The sequence below is a fragment of the Echinops telfairi genome, unplaced genomic scaffold (genome assembly GCF_000313985.2).
Source record: "Echinops telfairi isolate 266 unplaced genomic scaffold, ASM31398v2 ScPeMD7_60;HRSCAF=208, whole genome shotgun sequence".
NCBI classification, from domain to species: Eukaryota; Metazoa; Chordata; class Mammalia; order Afrosoricida; family Tenrecidae; genus Echinops; species Echinops telfairi.
Genome location: NW_022103958.1, coordinates 40680818 through 40688249, shown reverse-complemented (window position 1 = coordinate 40688249; position 7432 = coordinate 40680818). Strand labels below are relative to the sequence as shown.

Here is a 7432-nt window from a genome sequence, read left to right as displayed (position 1 = left end):
GCCTTGCGGGCCACCGGTGAAATACCACTACTCTGATCGTTTTTTCACTGACCCGGCCGCAATTATTTTTTTTAATTTTTTTAAATAAAAAACAACAACAAAAAAAAGAAAACTGCATCCCTGTTTTGCAGAGGAAGCCAGAGAAGCCAAATGGATTCCCAAAGGATGGAAACGAACCACTGGACCTGCTAGACCAGGAAAGATCTGCTCCATTGTCAAAGAGAGAGCCTGGAGACCAGGCACAAGGTGAGTACTAGCTCTTTGATCTAGACTCAAGATCATAATTTGGAGATGCATGATCCTGAATGGCTTTAAAAAGATCAAAGCACGAGGTCCTCCCTTCATTCCTACCCATGCCCACATGTTGGCTCTGCCATGGGATTGCATGTCCTCCAGAAGGAGGCATCTGATCTGGCCTCTGGCTTGTCCTCTCATCCACTTATCTAAAGGGAGCCAAGGCCTCCCGCCATCAAGACGTCACAGGTGGTGAATTCAATTCCAAGCCTGTCTGGTGTCACGGAAGACCCAGCCACTGGCATCTTTAAGTCGGCCGTTAGGAAGAAGGGAGGCAGGAGTTTGATGGCAAAGGGGAATCCCAGCCACAGGATGGGCAAGCAAGCCTCGCAAAACAGATGGAGCCAATTGTAACCTCCCTTTCCACACAGAAGTGGGTGTTAGGGAAGCAAGGACGGAGCAGAAGCATTAGTATAAATTACTCGGAGCGTTCATAACGGCTTGCTGCTCAACGCTCCCGGGAGGCGAAAGAATTGTTTGCTCCAGCTTGGTGGACCCAAAGCACGCAAATGAATAGCCATGATTTATCATGAGGTGTTTTTCACTGCCGTTCTTGGACCAGTTTCCTCTAAGTATCTGGGCCCATCTATCTAGCATGTGCCCAGTCGAGTTACTGCTACTATTATGCAAAATGCATCATAAATCCAACATTTAAGAGAGGTTTATTTAAGCCAGCCTGGTGTCCCGAGTCCAAGTTCATTACCATGAATACAATTAATTCCTGGCAGGGCATTGGGTGGTGGCAGCCAATTCACCGCATCTGTGAGCCACTGACGGCCACGGTCTCCATGCCCCCTCGCAGAGCACCTGTCCTCCACTCCGGAGCCACTCACCATCCCTGAAGCAGCCTCTGCTTTTAAGCTGCCACACATCAGTTCCTTGCTCCTGCCCCTCCCGCTAACTGTGTCCCCACATGAAACAACCTTCAAGATCCAGCCCCACGGCTTGCTCCCCTGAAGCGTTTCCTCCTTGTACAAGGTGAGAGCTTCCCCTCACCTCTCCAGATGTACAGGGGAAGGTGAAGCAGCCAGAGGTGAGTGGGAAGATCCCGTGCTCAGCCCCATCTCTTCCTGGAGCCTCGGGTTCCTCATCTGGAGATGATGACTTCAGTTCTCATGTCTTGTCATCTGTACCCTCTTTTATCTTCCACGTGAGACAAGCTGTTCCTTGGGGGGTAGACTGCTTCGTCCAAGCTCATTTCCGCCCAGACCCCAGCGTGGGGTGTCTGGCAAAGAGCAGATGCTCAGGGAAGACCAAAGGATGGAAGAGGAAAATGGGAAGGGGAGGAGGGCAGAGAAGAGACGAGGAAGGCAGGCCGGGCCACTGGGCTAAGGAAGAGGCTCCCTGTGTGAGCCACCATCATTGTAGGGCGGAAATGATCACAGAGCCCCCCACCCCCACCCGATTTGCAGAGAAAATGTGATATCTGCCTCACATCTGGAGAAGAATGGCCACATTTATTGAGAACTCAGAGTGTGCCAACCTTGAAAAGTGGTCTCACCTCCACTTGTTCGCTTGTTCGAAGAGGGCCAGCAGGTCATCCAGAATCACACAGCAGGACACCGCCCCAGGGTTTCCGGGTGAAACCCTGAACTGCCTGGTTACTGATTTCCCCCAATGTAGCACAGCTCTCAGCAGATGAGCATCCACGCTGCCTTTCTCCAGCCAGCATGGCCCTCCTCGCGAGACGGCGCCCCGCCAGCGTTCAGAAGGCTGTGGCTCTGTGCAGAGCCTCATCCTGGCTCTGTGAGCTGAGATTGGGTTAATGAAGGGCGAAATCTCCATGACAAGACAGCATATAAACCAGATGGGGTTAGAAGAGAGGCTGGCGGGCTTGGGAAGCAGAGGGTGTCACATCTGTTGAGAGGGATGTTCACCTGCAATGTGCATGGCAGAGGGCCCCTGTCAAGTGAGGCACACTCTCTCTTTTTCTCTCTCTCTGGCCTTTGAGTCTCACAGCGGCCACATGAAGAGAGATTATTATCCCACCACACAGATCAGAAGACAGAGGCACGGAGAGGGTAGATGCTTTGCCTTGGCTCACGCGGCCGGAAGGAGGTGGAACAAGGATTTAACCTCAGGCTGTGGTCCAGGCCTGAAGCTGGGGCTGAGGGCAGAACCTGTCCCCTTAGCTGGGCACGAATGAGCTCAGGACTCCACGTGCGGGGACATGCTCCTTGAGAATGTGCTGTATCGATGGAAACCAGCGCAACTGTCTGTCATTTATTTATTTTGTTGTGCACGGTGTGAAGTCTCTCCTGTGCCCACAGCCCCACCCCAGCGGTCACAGAGTGATGACACTCCATCGCTTCCACAGAGACGTGACTGGCTCAGACCTGCAAACCTGCTCCGCTCTTGCAGTGGACAGCCCACCACCCGGGGCCATCCCAGCCAGGCTGTAGGGGTGCATCTTCTGTAGACAGAGGCCAGACCTCAAATTGTCAGGCTGGCCCCTTGATCTAAAAGAACGTTATCTTTAGCACAGACAGGCTGTGTGCCCTGAGTGCGGCTACCTGCACAATAGGGATAATTGCACTTGCCACATGGGTCTGCGGTGAGCAGTCAGTGCAATGCAGTGTGTGCTGAGTTCAGCAAGGGCCTGGCCCAGACTGAGGTCCTGGAAATGTTGGTCATCATTATAATTCTCCTCATTCAGCTCTGCACCCAGCTGGTCCTCGTGGTCTCAGGAGACAGGGCTAGAGATGCCTGGGGGGTCCGGGGTGGTGGTGGCAGGAAAGGGCAGCCTCGCCAGCTTTGTCTCTAGTAGACAACCCCCCACCCCACCTCTCTGGGCCTTCTCTTCCCATCTTTGAAGATACTGCCTGGAAGATGGGAAAAGTCAGCCCTGAGAGAGTCAGGAACCATCCACATACCCAGAAACATAAAGACCCTGTGCCACCTGGCTTCTGTTTCAGCAGAGGTGGTATCAAGGATGAGGGGCAGAAGCGAGGCACTGGTATCATTCGCACCTCCCATGGGGAGACATAGATTTGATTCCTGGCCGACACAGCTCGTGCACAGTGACTGCCCAACTCTCAGCAGAGGCCTGTGTGCTACGATGGATACAGGACAGGGTGCCGTAAAGCTGCTGAACTGAGACCGAGTAGGAAGCAAGGCCTAAGGGTCTACTTCCAAACGCCTGCCCATGAAAAGCCTGTGAATCACAGCAGTTTTACTCACAGTCAATCATGAGGGTAGTGTGGGGCCTGGCAACATTTTGTTTCATTGCGACTTGGGGCCCACGAGCCATGATGACAGCATCACTGACAAAGGGTCTGCACCCACTCTTCCCCCCACCCCCCAGGTGAGAGGGCTTATGCAAAGGGCTTACAGAAGGTGAGACTGGTGTTTTCAAAGCAGGGACTTCTGGGCTCAGCACCCAGAGGAGAGTGGAGCTGATGAATTCAGGGTCAGGTCCCAGAGAAGATGAGACAGAGTGCTTTTATCTGTAAGGGAGAGAGACAAGCTCTTGGCTAGCACCCCCAAGGGAGAAGGTCTTTTCATTAGAAAAGGAAAACACTGAAGTAGAAGTGAGATCCCAGGGGTGGTGGAAGCTTTCCCCCAAGAGAGCCAAGAGGGAACTTGCTCCACAGAAAACCCTCATACAAGCCAACTCAAAGCCCAACAGGAGTTAAGCTCAACTAGGAAAGAATGTCTACCTTGAGCAGGAGTAGCCCTGGTGGCACAGTGGGTGATGTGCTAGACTGCTAACCACAAGTTCCACAGTTCAAAACCACTAGCTTCTATCAGGAGGAAGATGAGGCTTTCTACTCCAGTAAATAATTATGTCTCAGTAACCCACAGGAGCAGTTCTACCCTGCCCTACAGGGTCGCTGTGCTTTGGACTTGAAGGCAGGGAGTTTTGGTGTTTAACTTGAACACGGTGCTTAAGAACTCTCTCTATGGGATCCAATTGACAACAGCAATGGGAAGGATTCTACAGGAGACTTGGGGAGCAGAGAGCTTCTGTCCATTGGGAGGCAGCACTCAAAGCGGAGGGTGAAGAAGGGAATCTTGTGGTAGAACCGCCCGTGGGGAGACTGTTGAAAGGATGGGCCATTCTGCTGGGCAGAGATTCTCAGCCAAAAAGAAATAAAGCCTAAGAGGCGAATTCTAAAACATTAATAAAGTACTTATACACACACACACACACCCAAATAATAATAACTATTTGTAGACATTCAGGAGGAAAGGGAAAAGAGGTCATCTGGGGAAACAGAGCCATGGGCTGGACTGCTGATGGGGGTGACGACCTTGGGCAACATGGACGATCACAACCCCAAAGGCACTGCTGTGGGGCAATGCCAGCTCACAGGGGCCCTGTAGGGCAGGGTGGGCAGTCCCTGTGCGTTTCTTAGACTGTAGCTCTTTTACGGAGTGGAACATCTTGCCTTTCTCCCACCAAGCAGCTGGTGTTTCCAAACTTGCGGTCAGCAGAGGAAGAAGATAAATCAAGGTAAAGTACTGGCTGGGGATGGGGACAGAGGGGTTGTTGAATAGTAGTATAAACGGTTAAATGTAAAAATTGATGATGTAAAAGGTAAACCCCCACCTAATTTACAATGAAAAACTTGTTATTGAAGAAAAGGCCTTGACCTTCAGCCCAAATCCCTAAAATGACCAGCCTTGTAATGCTCATTGGGGGGCTGCTGGAGGGGGAGGAGGGTGCTTGGCTTGCCTGCATTGACTTGGGACAGAACAGAGAGCCTGGGTGTGCAGGTGCATAGGCCACCGGCCATCTCCCCGGAGCCGGTGATGTGCAGGAGTCCTTCTGAAGTCTGTCCCTGGTCCCCTGGACTCAAGGAAAAGGGACCAGGGTGGGGCACGGGGGATGCGGCGTGGCAAGAACCAAGGGAACACCAACTACCACATGGTTGTGCTTGTGCAAGGATCCAGGGCTGACATCCCCACCCCACCACCACCCCATCCCCGGCTACAAAGAGACAGATATTCATGAGGTAGAGCGCAGAAGATTAAAAAGAATTGGGGGGATAAAAACAGCAACAAGCGCAAAAGGCGAAAGGCTCCCCTCGTAACTGTGTCCCAAACACCCTCTTTAAGCCAGAGAACACGGGCCGCATTCAGCTCTCCAGCAGGTAGAGAGAACTTTAATTAAAAAGCAAATTGCAGCTTGAGTGCACCTGGTAATGTGTGCAATGGCCTTGGGCCAATTAAGAAGAGGTTTTCCCGTGCATCCTCTCCTCTCCTCGCCTGGATGAATGTATTGCCTGGCTTTACAGAGACAAAAGAAAACGAGAAAAGCAGCCAGCCGTCTCAGTAAGAGACCCTGCCTCCCCAGGGTGGGGCAGGGAGGTGAAGAGAGAAGCCAGGGCTGGGTATCTGTCAGCGGCAGGCCTAGGCCCCCGTAGGGAGGACAGTCCACTTCCTGGACACCTTCCTCAAGAGCGTGGCCAATGGCACAGGCAAAGGCCATCATGGGACGAAGAAAGGAACGTGCAACCCCACGACCATCGGGCTCGCTGCTGCTGCCTGGAGAACCTGGTCCAGTGGTCTGACACTTCGTGCCTTCTGGGTAACTGTCAAGAGCCAAGAACCAGAGGCCTGGACCCACCGGCTCACTTTGGATGCAGAATGGATGGGTCTCCTCCCTGACTCTGGGGGAGGAGAGAGGCAAGGGGCAGCATGGTGGGTGGTCAGCGGAGAAGGGGATAGGGGACTGCTGGGATTGCCTGCAGCCAGATCAGGTTGGCTTCCCTGACAGTGGCATCCCAGGAGACTCAACAGGGACACTGGGAACTGGCCATGGGCAGACAGGATTCCAGTGGAGAAAGCGTGAGTCTGGTCATTGGTTTGGCCACGTGGCCATGACAGCAGAGAGGGCCATGGTATGGGACCCCCTCTCCAGAGCCTGCTGGGCCCACCTGGTCTGCCCACAGTGGCTCCAGAGTCTGAGTTAAGGGCCCAGGTGCCACCATTCCACCCAGGTTCCACCTGAGCTGAGAGGTGACAGGCAGGGGGTGAGCTGGCTGGGCTGCACAGATTGCTCATCAGACAATGGTTGCCAAACTAGTTCTAGTCCTGTGTTGTGTACCCAAATTAAATCCCAGACAAATCCCAATATATAATACAGAAAAAGCAGAGGCCTGGTTAAAGCAGGGTTGAGGTCAGGGTTTCTATCTAGCCCTGGCCCCCTGAACCCATCATGCCCACAGCCTCTGTCTTGCCAAGGCACCCTGTGGCCTTCTGTGGGCCTGTTTAGAAAACGTGGAGATCAGTCGCGAGCTTGGTGGTTGACATCCACAGCTCCTGTGTGAGGAGAAGCAGTAGGAGAACAGGTATGATTAAGACTCATTGATAATCTGTTCCTTTCTAAATAAATTATTAAGTCCATTCCTGTGTGGTCTGAGGCGATGCCAATAGATGATTTCATAAATCAATGTGCTAAACCCTGAAAGGCTTAAGGACTAAACTCCACGCTTTAACCTCTCTCAGTGGGGACAGTCCCAGGAGTAGCTGGGTGGGGATACGATGACAACACCTTAGCTCCCCCTATAAAATAGCTTCATAGCCCAAACCTGTTCCCTTCGAGTCCATTCCAAGCCACAGCCACCCTACAGGCAGAGTCCAAGGACCCCTGTAGATTCCGGAGGCTGTAAATCTTTACAGGAGCAGACAGCCTCGTTTTCCTCCCACTGAGTGGCTGGTGCATTTGAATTGTGAGCTGTACAGTTGGCAGCTCAATGTGTGAGCCACTATGCCGCCAGGACTTCTTATAAACTGGCTCCACAGAACCTGAGAACACAACTAACCTGCAGTGGGGTGGCTTTTCTCCAACAATGCAAAGAAGGAGAATGGAGTTTGGATGATGGAAAATTCTGCACCGCTCAACTTTGGACAAAACCACAAAAGGGAAATTACTCACTGCCATTCAGTTGATTCGGACTCATAGCGACCCTGTAGATCCAGGAAGAACTTCCCTTATGGGTTCCCAAGACTGTAACCCTTTAGAGGAGTAGAAAGCCTCGTCTGCTGGTTTTGAACTGCTGATCCTGCGGTGAGCAGCCCAATGTATAACCACTAGGTCATGAGGGCTCCTCAAAAGGGAAGTAAGAGGGGAGGCAAAGGGTATTTATAGAGCTCTAGATAAAGACATGTACATATACAAATATATTATATG

General features: G+C 52.2%; 1 protein-coding gene across 1 annotated transcript in view; it reads right to left on the bottom strand.

Moving 5' to 3' along the window:
• Positions 1-7432, bottom strand: part of GALNT18 (polypeptide N-acetylgalactosaminyltransferase 18) — a 385185-nt gene that overhangs the window by 332571 nt on the left and 45182 nt on the right. The window lies entirely within an intron of this gene.